General features: G+C 39.9%; 8 non-coding genes across 8 annotated transcripts; 2 read left to right on the forward strand and 6 right to left on the reverse strand.

Moving 5' to 3' along the window:
• Window positions 1-3,052: 3,052 nt before the first annotated feature.
• Window positions 3,053-3,126, reverse strand: TRNAI-AAU. Its single transcript has one exon. It is a non-coding gene; the product is annotated as a tRNA-Ile (tRNA).
• A 1,553-nt stretch (window positions 3,127-4,679) lies between these two features.
• TRNAI-AAU lies at window positions 4,680-4,753 on the reverse strand. The gene has a single exon. It is a non-coding gene; the product is annotated as a tRNA-Ile (tRNA).
• A 1,548-nt stretch (window positions 4,754-6,301) lies between these two features.
• TRNAI-AAU lies at window positions 6,302-6,375 on the reverse strand. The gene has a single exon. It is a non-coding gene; the product is annotated as a tRNA-Ile (tRNA).
• A 1,607-nt stretch (window positions 6,376-7,982) lies between these two features.
• On the reverse strand, window positions 7,983-8,056 carry TRNAI-AAU. The gene has a single exon. It is a non-coding gene; the product is annotated as a tRNA-Ile (tRNA).
• A 10,027-nt stretch (window positions 8,057-18,083) lies between these two features.
• Window positions 18,084-18,157, forward strand: TRNAI-AAU. Its single transcript has one exon. It is a non-coding gene; the product is annotated as a tRNA-Ile (tRNA).
• Window positions 18,158-20,985: 2,828 nt separating this feature from the next.
• TRNAG-CCC lies at window positions 20,986-21,056 on the forward strand. The gene has a single exon. It is a non-coding gene; the product is annotated as a tRNA-Gly (tRNA).
• A 622-nt stretch (window positions 21,057-21,678) lies between these two features.
• TRNAQ-CUG lies at window positions 21,679-21,750 on the reverse strand. Its single transcript has one exon. It is a non-coding gene; the product is annotated as a tRNA-Gln (tRNA).
• A 1,989-nt stretch (window positions 21,751-23,739) lies between these two features.
• TRNAQ-CUG lies at window positions 23,740-23,811 on the reverse strand. Its single transcript has one exon. It is a non-coding gene; the product is annotated as a tRNA-Gln (tRNA).
• Window positions 23,812-25,629: the final 1,818 nt, after the last annotated feature.

The following is a 25,629-nucleotide window of genomic DNA, read 5'->3' on the forward strand; positions in this document are numbered from 1 at the left end:
CCTGAATGGGTGTTGCCTTACACAACATGACACGGGTGAAAGATAAAATCTCAACTCTGAGGTACTACTTCACATCTTTCAAATTGGCTAAAATGACAGGAAAAGAATCGCACATGTTTAACCTATATTGGATTACTTCATGTGTAGGGGAGAGGGAAGGAGATGGGGGAAACAAACTTGGAACACAAAGTTTTTGAAGTGTGAATGTTGAGAACTATCTTTCCATGTGTTTTAAAAAATAAAAAGCTATTATTAATTTAAAAAAAAGAAAAAAGCTAAAATCTCCCATTGCACAAAGAGCCATCTCTGCTTTTCTCGATCTGTAACTTGTCATGGGAGTCAAATGGAGAAAATAAAGCTGGTGATTTTGCATAGTCCTCCCTCATTTAAATCCAGTTCATCTGCAAGTCACTTTTCCGATGCTTTGGGCTTCTTCCAGGACAAAAGACAAACAACAATCATAACAACAACTTACAGGCCACAAGCAGCATTACTGTTTGTCTACCAGGAGAGTGCTCTAACTTTGTGTCCCTTGTCCTCTCACAAATAAGTTGGGATTTGAAGACTGAGGGATTTTGAGACAGCTGACCGATTTTTAGATCAGAAGCTATGGATGCAGACATTGGTTCTGGCTTCTGTGGCAGTTGTTTGAGACCAAAGCTTGGGGTGGGACCACCAAAGCTAGAGTGGTAGGAGCCGAATTCTGAAGCTGTGATGTTTGAAACTATGGAAATGGGAAATGTCAGAATGTTTTCTGATGTGAGGGAGAATGGAAGTGGTTTTGAACTTTAGAATTGGAGAACTGAGGACTATTTGTGGGGAGCTTATAAGGAAGTGAGACTTAGGTGTAGGCTAATCTTTGGTGACAGCTACAAGAAATCCCCAAAGTAATCTAGGATAAGGTTTATGATTGCAAGGTATTCAAACCTTTCCCTGTCCAGCAAGTGACGTTCAAAGTGGAGAAGGAGACTGAGAAAAAGCAACTGAAGAGGAATTCACTGAATGCCACTGAAGATTGTCAAAGGACAAGATGGTCTGGGCAGCCTCCCTGCTTCTGGAAGATTCTTTTGCAGCAGGACGGATCCTAGAAGCTGGAAGAACAGGTAACGGGCTGCTACAATTGCCTGGATGAGACAGAAGATGAAGCCTAAACAAAGTAGACTAGTCTACCTACCGGAAAGTTTGAGAGCACACCTACATGGCCCTGGGCTCTGCTTGTCAGACACATGTTGGATTTCTTAAGGGACACAAACTTCCCCAACCCAGCCGTCCCCTAGGCAAAGAGAGAACTGGGAGCATAGCGCACGGAACAAATTGGTTGAGGTGTGTGGAGGCCAAGGGGCTCGGGGATAGAGACAGAAGTTTCTGGGAAGTTGAGAGACTTGGATCCTTGGATTGCCACCTTCTGGATACAATTCTTTCCTAAACTAGTTAACGGCCCCGTGTTGCAATTCTCCTGGGTACCGTTCCCTCGGAGGAAGAAGAGAAAGCAAAAGTCAGCAGCCTTTAGAGATTCAGAGTGGAGAGGGAACAGAGTCAGGTCCAGGTCGAGAAGAAGTCATCGAAGCCTGGAGTCAAAGGGATAAGCTGGGGAACTGGGTATTTCTCCTTGGGGGAGATAAAATGAAAAAAAGAGCATGTAACTACTGGAAAATGGAGTGCAGTTACTCATTATTAAAAAAAAAAAAAAAAAAAAAGAAAGAAAGAAAAGAGGAAACATCCTCCGTCAACCTAGTATTCTCCGAGGCCCTTTTTTTCCGAGGTGAAAGAACTATGGGTACTGACCAAAAGAACTTCCATTCCTACCCTTTTTAGCATTCCTACATGGGAAGATTTCCCCTTTCCATGTGAAACCCACTGAGAAGCGATATGCCCTGGGCTTCAGTGATGATTCTCTTTATTCATTATTTAGTGAATATGTACAGAATTAAGAGTGCAAAACCACAAGATTTTGATTCTATGGCTCCTGCTCTCAAGGAGTTTACTGTGATCTGAGTGGTCAAGGAGCACATACCAACCAGGGTTGTTAGTTAATCAATGAAAAGAATGGGTTTTTAAAAAAATCATTTTAATTGTTGTTGTCATAAAAATGAGAGAAAATATTAGAATTAGAAACAATGGTGGTTGGCAAAGGAGACACAACATTTTGATCCCATCGGGGAAAATGACTGAAATGCACATCCTCCAAATGTGAGATCTCTGACAAACAGCAGACTCTCAAGGTCCTGGAGAACTCGAAGCTCACCTACGTCGATTGCTGTTGCTGTCATAAATGAAACGAGAAGGCAAAAGGAAGTAGGAGCTGAATGAAGGAGGGGAGGGGAGGTTCGAAAAAAATTTTTTACAATGGCAAAGAAAGGAATGAATTGAATTGAGTGCATCGGATTCCCTTAGATGATGACAAGAAACATCTCGTTCTTGCACCCTAGCGCAGGGGACACAGGAAATACTGTGTATTTTTATTTTGTGTTTTGGTAACAAGTGTGACAGAGAGATTCACCAGTTAAATTATCCCCTTCTAGAATGAGAGAGGAAATACAAAAGGACAGAGATCCATCCTGGCTTGGAAAATCTGATTCTCCGACATCCTTCATTTCTCTCACACAGTTTGCAGGGTTCCCAAAGATAAAATAATAATGATGATAAACGTAGTGACAGAGCTCAGGTGAAAGTCGATTTAAATGAATCTCGAGATTTATCAGACAGCACAATCAAAAGTGCTGTTCTTGGCTCCCGGGGGTGCTAAGCAGGGGGTAACATAGGCCTACTCAGGCCATTTGTCTTCTTCCGGAGGCCTCTATCACGCGGCTTCAAGCCTTTTTCTTATTTTTTTCTTTCCTGGAGTGCGCTAGCTCCTTACCTAGGCCAGGTGGAATTTACGCTCTTTCTAAGGTTAGAACAAGAGCCTTTTGTACCGAAGCCTCCAAGGCCTCCAGGGTTCAAGTTGTAGTTAGTCTCTGGAGGACAAACTGCTTTTCAGGGTTATTCATTGATGGCATTCTGTGGGAAAGTTATATTTTCATTGTGAAATAATCCGCTGGGCAAAAAGGTGTGGCCCGTACGGGGATCGAACCCGCGACCTTGGCGTTATTAGCACCACGCTCTAACCAACTGAGCTAACCGGCCCCATAAGAGTGGCTTTTCCTAAGCCCTTTATAATTACTGTCAAGAAATTCAGAGTATCCTGAGTCTGTCATTTATTGCCATTTGTATCAGTTGGATACCTGGATTCAGTCTGCCCTTCCTTCTCTATCTCCTTCTGTGCCCTTGCCTTCTCTTCCCTTCCCCTGATTTCCCTTGCCTATGTAAATTGGGATTGCTAAAGTCGTTGTAATAATAGGATGACATCTTTCGTCATTCTGTTAATCCCCAGGCCCTTTTTCCTAGGTGAAAGCACTATGGGTGCTAACCAGAAAGAGCTTCAATACGCACCCTTTTTAGCATTCCTACATGAGAAGATTTTCCCTTTCTACGCGAACCCCATTAAGAAGCGAAATCCTCTGGGGGGTTCAGTGAAAATCATCCTCTTTAGCCATCATTTAGTGAACATGTACAGAACGAAATGCACAGTGCAGAACCAGAGGATTTTGATTCTATGGCTCCTGCTCAAGGAGTTTACTATGACCTGAGTGGTCAACGAACACATACTTAACAACCAGGGTTATTATTGGGTGTATAATTTTCCCCCTCATTTTAATTGTCATAAAAATGAAAGAAAATACTAGAATTAGATACAATGGTGGTTTGACAAAGTAGGCCAACATTTTGATGCCATCGAGAAAAATGACTGAAATGCACATCCTCCAAATGTGAGATCTCTGACAAACAGGAGACTCTCAAGGTCCTGGAGAACTCGAAGCTCACCTACGTCGATTGCTGTTGCTGTCATAAATGAAACGAGAAGGCAAAAGGAAGTAGGAGCTGAATGAAGGAGAGGAGGGGAGGTTCGAAAAAATTTTTTTACAATGGCAAAGAAAGGAATGGATTGAATTGAGTGCATCGGATTCCCTTAGATGATGACAAGAAACATCTCGTTCTTGCACCCTAGCGCAGGGGACACAGGAAATACTGTGTATTTTTATTTTGTGTTTTGGTAACAAGTGTGACAGAGATTCACCAGTTAAATTATCTCCTTCTAGAATGAGAGAGGAAATACAAAAGGACAGAGATCCATCCTGGCTTGGAAAATCTGATTCTCCGACATCCTTCATTTCTCTCACACAGTTTGCAGGGTTCCCAAAAATAAAATAATAATAATGATGATAAACGTAGTGACAGAGCTCAGGTGAAAGTCGACTTAACAAATGAATCTCGAGATTCATTAGACAGCACAATCAAAAGTGCTGTTCTTGGCTCCCGGGAGTGCTTAGCAGGGAGTAGCATAGGCCTACTCAGGCCATTTGTCTTCTTCCGGAGGCCTCTGTCACCGGGCTTCAAGCCTTTTTTTTTTTTTTTCTGGAGTGCACTAGCTCCTCACCTAGGCCAGGTAGAATTTACGTTCTAAGGTTACAACAAGAGCCCTTTTGTTCCGAGACCTCCATGGCCTCCAAGGTTCAAGTTGTAGTTAGTCTCTGGGGGACAGACTACTCTTCATGGTTATTCTTTGATGGCATTCTGTGGGAAAGTTATATTTTCGTTGTGAAATAATCCGCGATTATTGACCCCTGGGCAAAAAGGTGTGGCCCGTACGGGGATCGAACCCGCGACCTTGGCGTTATTAGCACCACGCTCTAACCAACTGAGCTAACCGGCCCCATAGGAGTGGTTTTTCCTAAGCCCTTTATAATTACTGTCAAGAAATTCAGAGTATCCTGGGTCTGTCATTTATTGCTATTTGTATCAGTTGGATACCTGGATTCAGTCTGCCCTTCCTTCTCTATCTCCTTCTGTGCCCTTGCCTTCTCTTCCCTTCCCCTGCTTTCCTTTCCCTTTGTAAATTGGGATTGCTAAAATCGTTGTAATAATAGGATGACATCTTTCGTCATTCTGTTAGTCCCCGAGGCCCCTTTTCCGAGGTGAAAGCACTATCGGTGTTAACCAGAAAGAGCTTCAATACCCACGCTTTTTAGCATTCCTACATGAGAAGATTTTCCCTTTCTATGTGAACCCCATTGAGAAGCGAAATCCTCTGGGGGGCTCAGTGAAAATCATCCTCTTTATCCATCATTTAGTGAATATGTACAGAACCAGAGTGCAGAACCAGAGGATTTTTATTCTATGGCTCCTGATCAAGGAGTTTACTATGATCTGAGTGGTCAACGAACACATACTTAACAACCAGGGTTATTATTGGGTGTATAATTTTCCCCCTCATTTTAATTGTCATAAAAATGAAAGAAAATACTAGAATTAGATACAATGGTGGTTTGACAAAGTAGGCCAACATTTTGATGCCATCGAGAAAAATGACTGAAATGCACATCCTCCAAATGTGAGATCTCTGACAAACAGGAGACTCTCAAGGTCCTGGAGAACTCGAAGCTCACCTACGTCGATTGCTGTTGCTGTCATAAATGAAACGAGAAGGCAAAAGGAAGTAGGAGCTGAATGAAGGAGAGGAGGGGAGGTTCGAAAAAATTTTTTTACAATGGCAAAGAAAGGAATGGATTGAATTGAGTGCATCGGATTCCCTTAGATGATGACAAGAAACATCTCGTTCTTGCACCCTAAGCCATTGGGGACACAGGAAATACTGTGATTTTTATTTTGTGTTTTGGTAACAAGTGTGACAGAGATTCACCAGTTAAATTATCTCCTTCTAGAATGAGAGAGGAAATACAAAAGGACAGAGATCCATCCTGGCTTGGAAAATCTGATTCTCCGACATCCTTCATTTCTCTCACACAGTTTGCAGGGTTCCCAAAAATAAAATAATAATAATGATGATAAACGTAGTGACAGAGCTCAGGTGAAAGTCGACTTAACAAATGAATCTCGAGATTCATTAGACAGCACAATCAAAAGTGCTGTTCTTGGCTCCCGGGAGTGCTTAGCAGGGAGTAGCATAGGCCTACTCAGGCCATTTGTCTTCTTCCGGAGGCCTCTGTCACCGGGCTTCAAGCCTTTTTTTTTTTTTTCTGGAGTGCACTAGCTCCTCACCTAGGCCAGGTAGAATTTACGTTCTAAGGTTACAACAAGAGCCCTTTTGTTCCGAGACCTCCATGGCCTCCAAGGTTCAAGTTGTAGTTAGTCTCTGGGGGACAGACTACTCTTCATGGTTATTCTTTGATGGCATTCTGTGGGAAAGTTATATTTTCGTTGTGAAATAATCCGCGATTATTGACCCCTGGGCAAAAAGGTGTGGCCCGTACGGGGATCGAACCCGCGACCTTGGCGTTATTAGCACCACGCTCTAACCAACTGAGCTAACCGGCCCCATAGGAGTGGTTTTTCCTAAGCCCTTTATAATTACTGTCAAGAAATTCAGAGTATCCTGGGTCTGTCATTTATTGCTATTTGTATCAGTTGGATACCTGGATTCAGTCTGCCCTTCCTTCTCTATCTCCTTCTGTGCCCTTGCCTTCTCTTCCCTTCCCCTGCTTTCCTTTCCCTTTGTAAATTGGGATTGCTAAAATCGTTGTAATAATAGGATGACATCTTTCGTCATTCTGTTAGTCCCCGAGGCCCCTTTTCCGAGGTGAAAGCACTATCGGTGTTAACCAGAAAGAGCTTCAATACCCACGCTTTTTAGCATTCCTACATGAGAAGATTTTCCCTTTCTACGTGAACCCCATTGAGAAGCGAAATCCTCTGGGGGGCTCAGTGAAAATCATCCTCTTTAGCCATCATTTAGTGAACATGTACAGAACCAGAGTGCAGAACCAGAGGATTTTTATTCTATGGCTCCTGATCAAGGAGTTTACTATGATCTGAGTGGTCAACGAACACATACTTAACAACCAGGATTATTATTGGTTAATCAATGAAAAGGGTGTATAATTTTTTTGTCTCATTTTAATTGTCATAAAAATGAAAGAAAATACTAGAATTAGAAACGATGGTGGTTTGGCAAAGAGGCCAACATTTTGATGCCATCGAGAAAAATGACTGAAATGCACATGCTCCAAATGTGAGGTCTCTAACTGACAAGCAGCAGGCTGACAAGGTCCTGGAGGACTCGAAACTCACATCGATTGCTGATGTGATAAAGGAAACCAGAAGGCAAACCGAAGTAGAAGCTAAATGAAAGGGGGAGCAGGGGGGACTCGAAAGTTCTCTTTGCAATGTCAAAAAAAGGAATGGATTGAATTGGCTGCATCGGATGCCCTTAAATGACAAGAAACGTCTTGTCCTTGCACTCTGCTGTGGAAGAAAATACTATACTTATAGTGTACGAAAATAATATAATAAATTCATCAGTTAAGTTATTCCCTTTTTGAATGAGAGAGGGCATCCAAAAGGACAGGGATCCATCCTGGCTTGAAATTCTCTTCGACATCAGCCATTTCCCTCACAGTTTGCAGGGTTCGCAAAGATAAAATTCCTCAAAAAAAAAAAAAAAACAATAAAATAAAATAAAACGTAGTTACAGAGCTCAGGAGAAAGTTGACTTAAATGACGCTCGAATTAAATTAAAACACAATTAAAAGTGTTTTGAAGTGTTTCGACAAAATTAAAAGTCCTTTCGTTTTCAGCTCCCACTAGTATTAAGCAAGTGTGTCTCACGGGCCTGGTTCCTCTCCCAACTCACTCAGGCCATTTCCCTTCCTCCCCGAGAACTTTGCCACGGGTTCTCGTTGCTGTTTTCCAGAATTTCCAGAATGCACTAGTTCCTCACTTAAGTCTAGTCAAATTCCCACTCTTTCTAGAGTCAGCTCTAGCGCCCTTTCCTACAGGGGATACAGGTTTCCCAATTTCACCTGGTTATCTCTTTTGTATCCACAATTCCAAGTTCTGTCTCCCGAAGACAGAGTCTCATCTTGAATTAGTTAGTGCTAGATTCAAGGTGCTGCTCCGGAGGAGGTACAAAGGAAAAGGGTACATGGCCCGTACGGGGATCGAACCCGCGACCTTGGCGTTATTAGCACCACGCTCTAACCAACTGAGCTAACCGGCCCTATGAAAATTATCGGCCCTATGAAAATTACCTTCCCAAGTCCTTCCCCAGTGTTGTCATAAGCCTCAGACTGTAGAAGGAAAGTTTTTTATCGTCATTGTTGACAGTCAGCGAGGTAACTAGACTCAGTTTGCCTTTCCTCTTGCTCCTCCTTCCTTTTCCTTGCCTTTTCTTCCTTTCCTTTGCCTTTCTTTCCTCTTCCTTGCCTGTCCTTACTCTTCCTTCCCTTCCCTTCCCTTCCCTTCCTATGTAAATTTTGATTACTGATAGAATTATCCAAAAAAAAAAAAAAAAAAAAAAAAAAAAAAAAAAAAAAAAAAAAAAACTAACCAAAAAGTAGTGAGCTTTTAGTCATTTTTCATGGTCACATTATATATAATGAGAGTACGAATAGTTCAGTGACTTTTGACTGTTTTCCAGAATAATTGAACCAATTTGTAGTTCCATCACCAGCGAATTATCATTTGTCTTCCCAATACTGACTATTCCCATTTTTTTTTTTTTTGCCATCTTTGTCAGTTCACTTCTTGTAAAAAGAGGTCTCAGAGCTATTTTGATTTGTATTTTTCTTATTATTTATGACATGTAGCACTATTTCATTAGGTGGGTGATTATATGAAAATCTTTTGAAATCTCTTCATACCCACTGACAATGACATATTTTGTTAACCAGTGAACTGATCTTTGATCTAATACAGATGAGTAAATTCTCATATTTCTTTTATATCAATTTTCAGAACTAACAGACATATTTTCCCCCTACTCTTTACTCAGTCTGTATTCTTAAGCTGTAGTTAAAAAAGGTAACTCACTCTAATCTCTAATTGATAAAGGTATGACCTGATATGTTTGGCTAGAGAAGTCATTTGGAACTTGTATACATTGGAAAGAGTCTGAAACTGTCTACCTAAATGAGTCCCCACATTCCCAGCAAGTTTTAAACATTATTATTAGATGAATTTATATTTATAATATATATAGGGACGCTATATATAGATATAGATATCCATATCTAACATCATTTGTATTTGTCACTCTACTTCTGCCTTTTTCATAAACCCTATAATAAGGAATTAGAAAAATTGAGAGAATTCGTTCAGCAAAATTAAGCTACATAGAAATAATATGACATTTTATCCAGTGCAATCTGGATCACTCACTTCTTCAAATGATTCTTCTTTAAGGTCATCCTTGGACATTATAATTTCACCAAATTCAATTTTGATTCTTTCATTGTTATTTTTCTTATCATTTATGTTGCTGTAGTCATTTTATGTCTTGCATTCTTGATTTTGTTGCTTCACTTTGCAGCAGTTGATATGTCTTCCCATTCTTTTATATAAGCATCATTTCTTACAGCACAGAAATAATCCCTTGCAAGCCATTACCCAATAGATGGGCTTCCACTTTGATTCCACTTCATTACTACAAAAAGGCCTCCCTATGAATATTTTGGTTCAAAAGGAATCTTTCTTTAAAAAAAAATCAGTCTTTTTGGATTATATACCCAGTGATGTACTAATTTACCTTTTTTTTTTTTTTTTAAAGATGAGACTATTCAAACAAGTTTTCAGATTTAATGCTAAATCAAAGAAGTAATGAATTACTGTAGTAAAGAAGATAAGAAACAAAACAGTCAATGGCAGGGGAGAGTGTGACAGGATGGGATACTTTTGAGTCACATATATCTGAAAACATCTACTATCCAAAATATATAGGCATCTAACACATGTACAGAAGACCAAAAGTCATTCTCTACCTACATTGCTTGTCAAAGGGGATGAACAAAATGTCCTCCCCTCCAAAAGGATGAGGTATTACAAATTATTACCAGCCAGATGAAGCATTGTTTGAAATCACTAATAATAAGAGAAATGCACAACTTTCATCTAACACTCAGAAAGTTGGCAAAGATGGTAGAAGTTAGAAATAGTCAATGATGAACGCGTCATGGAAAAGCAGAGACATTAAAACACTCAGGGAAGATGTCATTGCTCCAAATATTCAAGAAAGCAATTTGGAATTTGGCTAAAAGAGTGACTAAAATATCTCTTTGATTCAAAATTTCCATTTGACATACACAGTGGAAAGATAAATTTTATATTTATTTGCAAAATGAGACATGCTAGTATGAAGACAATGGACCCAACATTCTGAACTCTATGTGGTGTACATGAACAATCAGACCTAGAATTAAACAAGAAAATTTCAACAGAATCTTTATGAGTTTCCATAATCCTGTTATCCTGAAATCTCTTTTTTTCAAGCTAAACTTTCTAAGACAATTTTTACAATAATGTTTTTTGGGAATCCCCTGGGGATTACTCTGGGGAACAAATGAAGGGGCTTCATTTTCAAGAGTACTTGATTTCCCCCCATCCTCCATGTCTTCCACTTTACTAACCTCTTCCTCTAGAGTCAGTGCCCCTCCCCTTCCACTGTGAAACAATTGTCCCAGTCCTCATTAAAGCCCATTGCCATCCTCTTTCTATGATCATCCCTCTTCCCACAATCATACAAGCCTCCATAACTTCTACCTTCTAGCCTCTGGTTAACCATCTTCATGGATGGATTAGATTCCAGCAATATCCAAAATGATACAACTCTTCTTATTATTAGTGATTTCAAACAATGTATCAAAATGATACAATTCCATACCTTCATGGCTCCAGACCCTAAATGCCAGTAGGTTGAACAAGCATGTGCACAGTTTTGGTCACAAACTTATGTCACATAGCTAGGACACATGTTTTAGTGCACAGCTTATATAGGCTGTGATCTTTCAGGCTGGAACTCTTTCAAGTCCTAAGATTGTCTATTTTCTTCTTCCCATGAAATCTCTGAATCCTGGATGAGGAGGGAAGGTTTGAGTGGAAAGGAGGGGATGCACAGTTTAAACACATGGTCTGCAAGTCCTTCACCAGAAAATGAAGTAAAAATTAAAGGAATTAATAAAACTTTTAAAACAATAGAACAAACAAATATTATGGTTCATGAGTCCCATGATATCTTTATTTTTACCATTTACCTAAAATACATTTGACTTTAAATAAAGAGTGACTGAATCAGAAAATATAGACCCTTCATTTCCAACTCCAAATAACACCCTTCATAAGAACTCACTATTTGACAAAAACTTCTGGGAAAATTGGAAACTAATATGGCAGAAACTAGGTATTGACCCATACCTAACACCATATACCAAGATAAGGTGGAAATGGGTTCATCATTTGGACATAAAGAATGATATTATAAGTAAATTAGAAGAACATAGCATAGTTTACCTCTCAGATCTTTGTAGAAGGAAGGAATTCATGACTAAAGGAGAACTGGAATTCATAATTGAACACCAAATAGATAATTTTGATCATTTTAAGTTAAAAAGTTTCTGTACAAACAAAACCAATACAGATAAGATTAGAAGGGAAGCAATAAATTGGGAAAACAATTTTACATTTATTCTGATAAAGGCTTCGTTTCTAAAATATATAGAGAACTGACTCAAATTTATAAGAATTCAAGCCATTCTCCAACTGATAAATGGTCAAAGGATATGATCAGACAATTTTCAGATGAAGAAATTAAAACCATTTCTAGTCATATGTAAAGGTTCTCTAAATCACTATTGATCAGAGAAATGCAAATTAAGACAACTGAAATACCACTATACACCTCTCAGATTGGCTAAAATGACAGGAAAAGATAATGACAAATGTTGGAGGGGATGTGGGAAAACTGGGACACTAATACATTGTTGGTGGAATTGTGAATGGATCCAGCCATTCTGGAGAGCATTTTGAAACTATGCTCAAAAATTATCAAACTGTGCACACTCTTTGATCCAGCAGAATTTCTGTTGAGCTTATATCCCAAAGATATCATAAAAGAGGGAAAAGGACCCACATGTGCAAAAATGTTTGTGGCAGCCCTTTTTGTAGTGATAAGAAACTGGAAACTGAGTGGATGACCATAAGTGGGAGAGTAGCTTAATAAGTTGTGGTATATGAATTGTTCTACAAGACATGATCAGCAGGATGATTTTAGAGAATCCTCGAGAGACTTACATGAACTGATGATGTTAAGTGAAATCAGCAGAACCAAAAGATCATTGTACACAGCAACAGCAATATGATATAACAATCAATTGTGATTAACACGACTCTTTCCAACAATGAAATGATTGAGGCCAGTTCTAAATGTCTCCTGATGAGGACAGCCATCTGCACTCAGAGAGAGGACTGTGGGAACTGAATGTGGATCACAACATAACATTCTCACTCTCCTTGTTATTGTTCGCTTGCATTTTATTTTCTTACTCATTTTCTTTCCTTTTTGATCTGATTTTTCTTATACAGTAAGATAATTGTATAAATATGGTTACATATATTGGATTTAACATATATTGAATTGCTTGCCATCTAGAGGAGGGAGTGGGGGGAAAGAGGAGGAAATTTGGAACACAAGGCTATGCAAGGGTAAATGATGAAAAATTATTTGCGCATATGTTTTGAAAATAAAAAGCTTTAAAAACAAAACGAAACAAAACAAACAAAACAAAAAAAATACCCCTCCCAGAACAGCACATTTATGCAATGCCATGCATTTATAATGTCCACTCTTCTACAGATTAAGACTTGTGAATAGGACATGCATAGAGATCATATATAATCAGACAACAGGCATGGAGGACACATGTGTGACTAAGGAGCATTGCTGAAGATACATATGCTAGAAATCACTTGTCTGGGGCACAAGTGTTTTTGGATTTTGTACATACAACAGGTCAATTCACACCCCCAAAGCTTTAGGACTACTAATGTCTCTGGTCATATAAGATAATGATAAATGCTTCTTATTTTTTCATATGCTATCATATTGTTTTTCCTCAGTATCTCCTTTCATCTTGTAGCGGCTTCTGTCTGCAAGCAGTTTCTGTGTTTCATCTCTTCAGGACCATCTACAGGGTATCTCAGCTTTCATCTGCTAAAGCATAATCATTAAGAAGCCTTTCCCTGACAAGGACAGATTGGCAATTCTTTTAATCCATACCTACAAGTCCCTATACTCATTTCAGGGAAACTACAAAAATCAGACAGAGTAACCTTAGATTTGGAGTGACTTGAATTTCAAATTTCACTTTATCTCTTCTGGACAACTTTCTCCCACAAAATTTGCTTTAAGTTTCTTTTGAGGTAACTACAGAGTAAGTTTGCTTGAATGCTTGAGTTATGAAACTAATTTTATTCCAAGTCCCTCTCATTGGCATGAAAGTGAATCTAAGCAAAACTAAAACTAAGCAAAGAACCCCTTCCTAATACTCCCTCCCTGTTAAATGGCCAGCCCAAATTCTTAACTGTCTCCATCCTTTCCTCCCTGCAGCAGAATTTGCAGTTCCAGCCAATTGCACAAGACACACTTGAACCACCTATGAACATATAAACAAGTCATTTAAATTGACTTATCATATATAGAGAAGTGATCATCCCAGTTACACTGTATGATATATAGGAAGGAACCTAAGTCCAGAAATTCATATTGTGATGACATTTTAAATCCTTCACACCTCTAGCTAAAGGTGGTTGATATGTTATATTTTCAATCCTTTGGACTACTGGTTTACTATTGAGTTGATCAGAGTTCTCAAGTGTTTCAAAGTTGTTTTTCTCAATAATGTCTCTGTCACTGTATACCCAAGTTCTGTTCACTTCAGTTAGTATCAGTTCATAAAAGTTTTCCCAGCTTCCTCTGAAACTGCCCATTTGGTCTTTTTAATGGCACAATAATAATCCATTATGTTCATTCCATAATAGATGGATCCACTCTTAGTTTCTAATTCTTGGCCACTCAAAAAAGAGCCACTAGAAATATTTTTATAAGTGTAAATCCATTGCCTCTTTCTTCAATCTATTCGTTGTATAAATCTATAAGTAGTAGTATAGTCCTAAATTGCTTCCAGAATGAATAAACCAATTCATATCCCCACTAACAATGCTCTATTCTTCTTGTTTTCCATAGCTCCAATATTTGTCATTTTCCTCTTTCGTTATCTTTTCCAGTATAAAGAGTGTGGGTAGAAACTTACAGTTCCTTGAATGTGCATTTCTACAATTCTTAGAAATTTGGAGCAATTATTGATAGCTTAGATTTCTTCTTTTGAGAACTTTTTAAAAAAATTTCTATCTATGGGAAATGGCTCTTCATCCTATAACTTCGGACCTAGTTTAGTCCCAAGAAAATCACTGATAAGAAAAAAAAGTCCCTGTACATTCAAAATATTTATAGCAGCATTTTTTTGTGATAACTAAGAATTGTAAACAAAGTAGATGCTCATCCAGTGGAGAATAGCTAAATAAAATATGATAAGTGGATGTTAGTGGAATTGAGAAGCATGGAAAGATCTACATGAACTAATGCAAAGTGAAATAAGCATAGTGGAGAAAACAATATACACAGTAATTATAACAATGCAAATGGAAAGAATGATCCCCACATATACGCAACAAAATCAAAGGTAAATACAATAAAATTATAAAGATCTAATGGGACTTAAATGAAGAGATTTAGAAGACACCCCCATCACTCATGAAAGTGATAGATTCATAGGTGTTGTATGTCACATGTTTTTCAGTGTGTTAATCAGTTACACTAACTTTTTTTTCTCTCTGTAAAAACCCTATGTGGAGAGATGGAAGAGGGATACATGGGATACTACACTGATGTAAGAAATGGAAAAATCAGTATAAATTTATAAAAAAAAAAATTGAATTGGCTCCTTATCTTTCCTAAATCTAGATCTTTATTCTAGAAACTTCCTGCAAATATTCTTTCCCCTACTATCTGTTTTTGCTTTTTTAGACAATATTAGATTTATTTATATAAAACCTTTTAAATTTTATGTAACAAAAATTGTCCTTTAAACTGTCTGTCATTCTTACCATTGCTTATGAAATCAACAACTCTTTTGGCATACATATATCTGAGAGATAATTTCTTCCTTGCTTCTCTAACTGCTTATGATGTCACTATGTTTAAGGCACATATCTTGGTATAGATTTGAGGGCTGATCTGTACCCATTTTATGCCAGACTGTTTTTCAGATTTTTCCAGCAGTTTGTTTGTTTGTTTTTAAGCAAGTAGTGAGTCCTGACCCTAGTAAGTGGGATCCTTGAATTTGTGGAATGCTATGCTACCATCTTTGTTTGACTCCTTATGTTGTATATCTAATTTGTTCCACTTATTTGACTTTGTTTTAAAAAAATTCCAGTTTTAGCCAAATCACTTTTAATGATTGCTATTTTTTTATTATTATAATTTGAGATCTGGTATTAATAATCTCTCTTCCTTTCTACTTTTTTCATTATTACACTTGTAATTCTTGACTTTTTATTCTTTCACATACATTTTGTTATATGCCCATAGGGATTTGATGGGTAGAACAACTAATGAGTAAATTAATTTAGGTGTTATTGTCATTTTGTATGGGCTTTATCTACACATAAGTAATATTTCTCGAATTATTTAGTTTCATGTCTATTTCTGCTAAAAGTAGGTTGAATACGGTTTGGGTTAGAGTTTATAAAGGAATGTAATATTCCCATTATAAAGGAATTATAAAGGAGTTATTAAAAGAAGAATTACTTTTCCAACAGAAATACAGCATTGACTCAAGTTGACATAGTCTTACCTTTAAAATTTTAAAATGATAAATTTAACATGAAAATTTCAATAAAAAGAGGACAGTCTATGAGACTGAATTTTATGTTACACATAATATATCACACATAATATGTTAAATTTAAGACGAGGGTAATAAAACTGCCCAGCAGCCTCATTTCCTGTAAGTCTTCCCACGGATATTCTGAATCCTTTGCTCTTTTTTGCTCTTTCTTAAAGCAAAATAATCTTCCCTTCTGTTAATTAAGCTTTTTTCAACAATGTTGTGCAATCAAACGGCCCTTCTTCCCCCTTGTTTTCAGTTTTTTTTAAAATTGCAACAAAAGGTATTTCTATAACTATCTTCCTATATATGTGCCCTTCACCCCTTTCTTGAACCACTTGAAGAGGTGTGAAGTGTAGTGATCAGTCACTTTGTTGATTTTTGATGCAAAATTCCAAAATGTTTTCTAGAACCATTAAATTACTAGCACCATCATCAGTTCAAGCCTGTCCTCCCACCTGCTACATTTTGAAAGGCAATTGATTGAGGAGGAAAAACTGCCTATTAATGAAAATCATTTTCTAGTATTTAAAGCAGGGCAAAAGAATTTGAGCATGATCTTTACCTTTCTCACTTCTTCCATCTTCAATCTATTGCTGAAATCTGACTCCTCTCCCTTTCACCATACCTTTACTCATTCCCTTTGATACACTGGTTAAGAGATAAGATGTAGAATGGTCCTTTCTCATCTTTGCTACTTCTACATTCTCCCCCAATCTCCATCCCTCAGTTACATCTCCTTCTTTGAGGGCTATGTATTTAATATCTACTACCTAATCAAAATATCGGCAGCTATTGTCTCTAGACCTCCTGGTCACTTCCTTCGTCAATGAGTTCGATATCTGGCTCGAATTATTTCTCTCCTCTTTCACTCCTGCCTTCTTCATTCTTGGGAGGGAAGGAGGAATGGGAGACTTCAAAATACATATTCATTCTCTCTTAAATACTCAAACCACTCAATTGCTGAATCCACTCACTTCTCACTCCTTCATCTTCCCTTTCTCAGGCACGAAGGTGGTCACATTGCACTTGCGACCATTCACAAATGCACCACCACTGTATTCAAGAACATTGAAATTCTTTATTTAAACGTTTCATTGGCTTTTCCATCTCTTCCTCTGCCATCTTTTAACAATCCTGGTGTTTGTACTCATAGTGCCCTTCAATTCTTCAATTTTCTCCCAAGCTCTCTCTCCTCTCTTCCCCATCTTCCTACCTTGGTGAACGAATATTTCGTTGTTTCTTCCCTTAAATCCCTTAAGTCCTTAACCTCATATATCTTAGATCTAGCCTTGCCAAGCCTCAGTACTGCATTATTCCGACCAAAGTGCCACCCGCTCATCCCCTTCTCAGGACTCTCTCTCTCACTGCGTTCTCCCTTCCCCCACCTTCTCCATGCCTAGAATATTTTCCCTTCTAGTGTTTGGCTTGGGCCTCCCTGCCTTTGATTCACAACGAAAATCGCGTATAGTACAGGATTTTTTCTTTTTTTTTCCTAGTAAATTTATTTATTTTAATACACATTGCTTTATGAATCATGTTGGAAAAGAAACATCAAAGCAAAAGGAAAAAACCATGGAAGAGATTAAAAAAAAAAAACACAGAAAAAGAAGTGAACATAGCATGTGTTGATTTATGTTCAGTCTCCTTAATTTTTTTTTCTGGCTGCAGATGGCATTTTCTTTCCAAAGTCAGTTGGGATTGCTTTGGATCACTGAGAAGAACCATATCTTTGATAGCTGATCATCACACATTCTTGCTGTTATTGTGTGCAGTGTATTCGTGGTTCTGCTTGTTTTGCTCAGCATCAGTTCATATACATCTTTCCAGGCCTTTCTAAAATCAGCTTGTTCATTATTTTTTAATAGAGCAATAATATTCCATTACTTTCATATACCACAACTTGTTCAACCATTCCCCAATTGATGGGCATTCACTCTTTTTCCAATTCCACAAAAAGAGCTGCTACAAACATATTTGAACATGTGGGTCCTTTTCTTTCCTTTATGATGTAGGAAGCCCTTTTCAATCTCTTGATTCTATTACATTCCCTCTTTTACTTATATCTTACTTATCCTATGAAGAGTTTATTGTAGATATTTGTTTGCTTGTTTTCTCCTCTGTTAGATTGTGAGTTCCTTTGTCTTTTGCCTCTTTTTTGTATCCCCAGAGTTTAGACGAGTGACTGGCGAATAGTAAACACTTTGATAAATGTTCAAGCGCTGAACTCATTTACTAAAAACAATTTTAGAAGCCAAGAAGACCCTTTTTATAGTATTCATATAAGCCTTAAGAAAACTGTTTCTTAAGGGCCGGTTAGCTCAGTTGGTTAGAGCGTGGTGCTAATAACGCCAAGGTCGCGGGTTCGATCCCCGTACGGGCCACTTCCTTTTTTTTTTACAAGGCATACTCCGATACCTCGAAACTTGCTGTCACTGTTCACAGTGGGGTAATGGAGGTCGGGGAAACGGAACTCAAATTTGAAATGCCCGCTTACTTAACCCGGCCTAACCACCAGCACGGATAAAGCTCAGTTCCTCCTGACTCACCAGTTGAGCTGAAAGAAATTCCAAAACACAAAGAATGACCAAGTTCCTGAAGTGGACCTTTTATTGATATCTTTCAGCTCACCACAATTTGCTCCTCTTGCTTACCCCAACCCTTCCACAAAACCATCCCATTTTACCAGCAACAGGATTTACAGGGGAGAAAAAGAGTAAGAAGGGAGAAAAGCAAAATTAACCATACGTTGAAATAGAATAAAAACAAGTGAAACGGGCCACTGCGGTGGATCTCCGGCACTTCCGCTGAAGAGCACAGGTCGGGATGTCTTCTTAGATCTCTCCTTAGAGGCTATGCTCTTTGTAATTTTGCAATATTCCCATCTGAAGATTTTGTGTGGTTGCTCTTTCCGCTGACATGGTGCTCGTTCGTGTAAATACTGTTTTCTTGGCTCTGCTTATTTCAGTCTGCATCAGAGTGTGGAAATCGCTCCATCTTCTCTAAGTTCTAATTGGTTCTAATCTCGAACAATTCCTAATTAGTCCTTGTCTCTTACAGCACGGTCGTATTCCGAGACATTCATGCAACCACAATTTGTTCAGCTGCTCCTCCCGAATATCCTCATCTGATTCCTTGAAACCTTGCAGTGAGCAGTCCCTGACTGGTACATCCTCTGAAGCACGATTGCTGTTCTCTTTCCACAAAATACAGGGAACCAAAAGGACAAATGCACTGCGTGTCCAATGACACAAATAGGGAGAAACCGTTGACAGGAACTAGGAAACACGCAGATTGGATTGTCCCAGTTGCTCAGCAGTGAGTTAACACCCTCCTCAGGATAAGCTGACAGGATTCGGAACTCAACAAGAATTTTTCTGGTCCGTCGCCATTAACTCCAAGCAAGAGAGCTGACTCGAGTGGGGGGCGTCCACTAGCTAGCTGACTGTCCACTAGTTGGAATGGCCCAAAGAACGGTTCCAAGAATCTGCTGCAAGCGAAGCCGTTACCGGCGAGGCGGGAAAGAAAAGCAAACTCCTAGGAGCATCGAGGAGCAGCGCAGCAGAGTTGAGGTGGTGTGTGGACACAAATTACTTGGAAAAAGACGCCACCCCATCCCCCACACCCCCAATATAGTTTGCTTATCCTTTGCCTTTTCAGGAGCCCCAGCCCGGCGTCCCCAGGAGGGCACGTGGCCTGCCACATTGGTGCGTACAGCCCACTCCTAGTATCCCCTGAGCGTTCCGGAACGATGTCTCACTATTCCGTGCATCGGATGCCAGAAGCTAAGGGAGGTTGGCTGATACGAGGTCTACACCCCAGAGAGAACGAAGAAAGAGGGAAAGCATCCATGTAAGCAACAATGTCTGTAGGGACAAAGAAACTAAAGGCCTGCCCATCGACTGGGGAATGGCTGAACACAATGTGCTATCTGAAAGGAATGCATGCCAGTGTGCGGTAAGAAATGCAAAGAGTTCAGGGAGACCACAATGTTATACGATCCTTGACATTTTACCGCCATTATTTAAGGATGGATCTGCGCGTGGTGAAACTGTCGGGGCAATCGGACTGTTTCTCCCTTGTTTAAAACTCCTAGCTTCTCTTGTTTATGCGACTGGTTTCGGCCTGTTTTTATTGCTGACTGTCTTTATCGATTTGATTATGTTAAGAGCATCACTGATGGCAAGCGGGAGCCTGTTCTCTTCCTCTTTGCAGTTTCTCTCTGCCACTCTGTGTCGATCTGTCTCTCTGATTGTCTGTCTTGTTTCCCTCTCTATCTCTGTGTCTTTCTGTCTCTTTTGGTTTTTCTCTTTCTGGCTCTCCTTCCCTTCCTTCCTCCCTCCATCCCTCTGTCTCTAGCACCGGGTTTGAGGTTAGATAACGTTAGCACGATCCGTGTGAAAGTGTAACTGAGGCTAAATACCAGAGACCACAGTGAGCTCCAGAGCTCTCTCAGAAGCTTCTGGATCCGTTCTAGACCCAGCGCCCGATTAACTGCTAGGAAGCTGTGGTTAGCTGTATCACCGAGTTCTTTTCACTTGAGTATCTTTTATTGAACGTCCTGCCAGAATCTGCTCCTAAGTGTTCTGGGGTCACTATGGTTGTATAACTCTCGGCACTTGTAGTTAGTGGTGTGGTTATGTATTTCGGGCTCTCAATGGACCCTATAATCCAGAACTCTTGGTTTTGTCTGTGCACAAAGTCTTGGTCATGGTCATCACCGTTAAAAACGCTTCTCCAAGAGGCAATGTGAGAACTGCGAAATTCCCAGATATTCCTGAATCAAGTCATTGTAAGCTACTGTAATTGGTTTGGAAGGAGAGAGGCTTTTACGTCTCTTGTCCTAGTTCCATTAAAAGCCATATAGTTTATGCTCTCCATTGTGTTACGGTTGATTATTATTCGTCAAGCCAAGAGAGAATGTCAAAGTGAAGCTCAGGACAGTGTTTAGAGCCAGAGAGTTAGTTCTACGTGGGAGCGACCCGAGGGAAGTCGGGCCTTGCAGTGGGATGAGGCGGGTTGTGTGGGCAGATGTGCAGAAGGGTAAGGGCTTGGAGGGTCTGTTAGCGACCTCTGCGACTTGGGACTATTTTGTACGAATCCGTGAACTTGCACAACAGGAACGTGAAGCCTTGAAAAATGTACTGCCTTTAGAAAGAACTTCGAATTTCTTTACATCGAGGACCCAACTACGAGTAAGGGTCTTGTGTAGGCATTGGTGGTTCAGTGGTAGAATTCTCGCCTCCCACGCGGGAGACCCGGGTTCGATTTCCGGCCAATGCAGTTACGTTTTAGGAATCCGATCTCTGCCTTCTCTTCTACCAACAGCACACATTGCCCCGCCCCCTCCGCCTAATTAAGTTTCTCGGCCCCTCTCTGTATTGGACCAACTAGAACCTCCTGGCACGTCGGAAACTTCCTCCTTCACCCTGTTTTCTTTCTCCTCCTGGCCATTGCCATGCCGTTTGTGTGCTTCGTTTTTCCCCCAATAGACTTTGTATTGAGCACCTACTGCCCCATAGTCTTTTGCTTGCGTGCCTGTCTTCCTATCCCCAGTGCTTAGCACGGAGCTTGGCACACAGTGTAGATCCACTCACCACTTGAATGACTGACTCTGTTGAGCTTCGTAAGACGAGTTCTGGATCCTCAGTGATTCTGCAAGGTGACAGACAAGTCCAGAAATGGAGTAAAGGATCAATTCCCTCCACATAGGCTTTTCCCAAATACACGTTTCAAATCATGCACATTCCTGGTTCTCTCTTTCCTAGGTTTAAGGCACAACCCAACCCACGGAAAAAAAAAAAAAAAGGAGTGATAAGTGTAACAGTCCATCACTTTGGATCTAGTGTGATATAAGTGGGAAATAAGGAAAGAACGTTTTCCTTGAAGGAAGAAGGAAAAGGGAAGGTCCCACCGAGATTTGAACTCGGATCGCTGGATTCAGAGTCCAGAGTGCTAACCATTACACCATGGAACCACCTGAAAGGACAACCTCTTTCACTCTTTTTCAGCAAGATTCAGACCATTTATTTACCTTCCTTTGTAAAAATGAGTTCCTTTTCTGAAGAAATTCAACTTTGTTTTGTAATTAGAAACAACGCCCATGGAGGCGAACACATCACCTGACATTTCCATTGACTGACTACCTGATTCTGTGGGTGCATCTCTGTCGCTTTTTGATTCCTGTCCTTCTCTCGCTCCCTCTCTCTTTCAGCCTCCGTCTCCGTTCCTGTCTTTCCCCTCCCTTTTTCATTCTTTACATCAGGGCTTCTTGAAGTTTTCCTAAAAAGGACCTTTTTCTACCCGATATTTTTTTTTACGTGACTCCGACTATATAGGTAGATCAACTAGATATATAAATCAAAAATTTATTGACAATAAATCATAATTTAGCGACATCCACATTCAGTTACGATATTCCCTATATAGGTTCTCGACCAACGGTTTAAAAAGCTTATCTTACCGCAATTTCCTCTGGGTTATCAGATCTCCTTACACTCCAAGGGTCCTGGAATAGAAATCCTGCAGAAACAACTGTTCCCCCGTACTGTGTTGCCTTCCTCCTTAAACTCTAAATCAGATCTTGGAAGAGGTAGAAATAACGAACTGTCTACAACCCCTGAGAGCACAACAGGGTTTTCTTGCATCGAAGTTGAAACTCCATTTTCAACAAAGATGCCGAGGCCTTTAACAGACAGACGTGTGATGAGCACAATTGGAAAAGGTCCCTACTCTGACAACTCCAGAGCCTCATCTTCTGAAATCCCTCATTCTCGAATCCAACTACGAAAGGAGTATACAAAAATGGTTATGACCAGCAAGCTCTGGGGCAGAACCTGCTTAGTTTGAGCGAGAGGGAACACGTTGATACCTTTACCCCCACAGAACCTCAGTCCCTAAATACTATTACCTAGCTTCTTTGCTTAGGATAGCCGGGTTTCTTTTCACCTGGGGCCTTCCAGAGACACTCGTGGAACCAAAAAAAAAAAAAAAAAAAAAAAAAAAAAAAAAATTCTTTTCAATCACAAGTGGGGAAGGAAAAGATGGAGAAAAGATGCATTTAGGCAGGTGCTGGCGAGGAGGAATCAGGAATCTCCGGGAATTCTCCAGTTTTCCGCTCCAGAAGGAAGGGAGGAGAAATAGAAATAGGAAGAACGGAGAAGGAAGAGAAGGAAGAGGAAGAGGAGGAGGAGGAGGAAGCAGAGATAGAGACAAGAGACTGAGGAAAGATTCGTGCAGATGTGCCAGAGTAATTGAGGGCCTTGTCATTTGCTCTTGAACAAAGTGTAGCTGTTTAAGGAACGGAAGTCCGTATTAAAGTGGAATGAACACGGCTTCAAATGTCGGTGAAAGAAAGTGAAATATGAGGTTCGATGATCTACCTATAGGCATTCTGGACACCGGACTCACTTCTAAGTCTATTGGTTCAATTTCACGTATTAGGAGGAAATTGCATTTCTCCATGTAGGGACAAATATAGTTCTTTTTCTCGATTCTCCCTTAGGTCCAATGGGATGGACTCTTCTATGTGAGCTTTCTTCCATTCCTTGGCGCCGAGGCAAGTTTTGGCTAGGGAGTTCTGGGAGAGAGATATCTCTGTGGTAAAGGACAAGTAGAAGAAGCCTGTTCTTTGCAGTTTCTCTGTCCCTCCCCCTCTCCTTCTCTCCCTCTCTTCCCCCTTTTCCCTCTGCCTCTCTCTTTCCCCTTCCCTCTCTCCCTCCTCCTCTTCCCCCTTTTACCTCTGCCTCTCCCCCTTCCCCCTTTCTCTCTCTGTTTATCTCTCCCCCACTCTCTCTGTTTGTCTCCCTCTTTCTTTGTGTCTCCCTCCCTCTGTGTCTCTTTCCAGCTCCAGCGCAGGGTTTGAGGCGAGTAACATTCATACGATTTGTGTGAAAATGTAACTGAACCAAAGTACAAAATGTTATGACAAGATTCAGGATCCATCAGAAAGACTACTTGGAAAAGAAGGTCCCACCGAGATTTGAACTCGGATCGCTGGATTCAGAGTCCAGAGTGCTAACCATTACACCATGGAACCACACATGACACGTTTCTCTTTCAACATTTTTCAGCAAGAGTTAGAGCATTTACCTTCAGCTGCAAAAGTGAGTTCCTTTTTTCTCAAGAAATTCTGCCCTGTTCCAGAAAAAGGAATAATGTCTACGCCTGCAAACACATCACCTGACACTTCCATTTGCTGTAGGAGAGCGTTTGGTTTGGAGTTGGAGTGAGAACATTCATACAGGATTCTCTTTCAGTCGAAGCTTTATTTTGAAAAATCGAGCAGGCCAAATTGCATGGATAACTAATTGTCAATCAATGTCATGGAGAAGACTGCTTCTATATGTTAAATCTGGCTCGAAGCCAAAGTTAGGAAGACTAAAATCATTATAGACAATGTTCTGTATGATCAGCTGTGGGTGACTTTAGAATTCTAAATCCAGGACTACCCTGAAGGATTTATGGTGAAAAATCCTATTACATCAAGAGAAAGAACTGTTTCTCTCTGTCCCGATCCCTATCCCTGTCCCTCTCGTGGTTTTTTTTTTTTTTTCGGGGTAGGGAGTATGTTTTCTTTCACAGCATGACTTTTAGGGAAATATTGTGTATAACTTCACATGCACTTTCTTAATGGGGGTTGGGAGAAGGGATAGGGAGAGAATCTGGAACTCAAAGTTTTGAAAACAAATGTAAAAATTGTTTTAATGTAACTGGGGGGGAATAAAAAACAATAAATGTATTAATTAAAAATAAAATTGCTATAGAAACGCAGAAGTTGCTAGAAACCGTATCTTTTTAGATAGTAGCCTAGGCGCAGCAACTACTGAACACAGAAATAGTTAAAACATCAATATGGTTACCTTGGTTCAAGAACAGCTACTCAAGAAGCATTCCCTCTTCTGCCTTAGGAAGTCTAAACATGCTTATATTTGTTATTTTACAAAATTATGTTAGTAATTTCATAGGCCAGTCTATGGACCAAAGTGATGATCCAAAATGTCCCCTACATTTTCTCACTTCTTTTCATGGAAAAAGAAGATGGTCTCTTCTTCTATAATTGCTTTAAGCTGAGAGTGAAGGTAGAGCCAAGTCTGCTTTACAAGGTCCCACTTGCAGGAGTGATAAGCTTGAGATCTGGAAGGTGCTTAAAGCATTGTCAGGATGATACCGAGTCTCAGTATCAGCATCCAGTGTTTCCATAGGGCCTAGAGGAAACAAACCTAAGGATAAAGGGGTTAGGGACAATAAAAATGTAAATAGTAAAAGGGTTGAGTAGCCTAGGTTACATGTGTCAAAGTGTCTAAAAAAGGTTAGACACTGGATGGAAAAGATGACAAGCTGAGAAAGTTTCCAGGTGGCACAGAAACATGAGTAACACCAATCTTACAAATAAAGGCTTTCCACCATTAGTTCCAATGGTTGCACAAATAAATTTACTTATGAGATGTTAGAATTCTTATAAGGTGCTAAGTCACTGGAATTGATTGAGACAATAATTATCTAATTTAGCATGGTATTTAACAAGTCTCTAGTTCACTAACGAACTTAGTACTTATTAGAGTTCACACCTTTCACACCTTTAAGAGAGCATATATAAGCTAGGAGCCTCAACCAGAATTGAGTCCAGGAGATTCACAAGTCAGAAGTCCACAAGCCCACTCTTGGAGGTGGAGTCAGATTCATTCCAACTTCCACCTTTGTCCTGGCTGGAGATTCAGAGAAAGAGAGGCTGAAGCTGGAAGAGACAAAGGACTAGCAGCAAGAGCTCTCAGAACCAAGGAGAGAGATAGGGCTCTAAGAAAGCTAACTGGGCTCAAGGAAGGACAAGACTTGGATGGAGACAATAAAGGATTTG

This window comes from Sarcophilus harrisii, chromosome 4 (genome assembly GCF_902635505.1).
Source record: "Sarcophilus harrisii chromosome 4, mSarHar1.11, whole genome shotgun sequence".
Classification (NCBI taxonomy): Eukaryota; Metazoa; Chordata; class Mammalia; order Dasyuromorphia; family Dasyuridae; genus Sarcophilus; species Sarcophilus harrisii.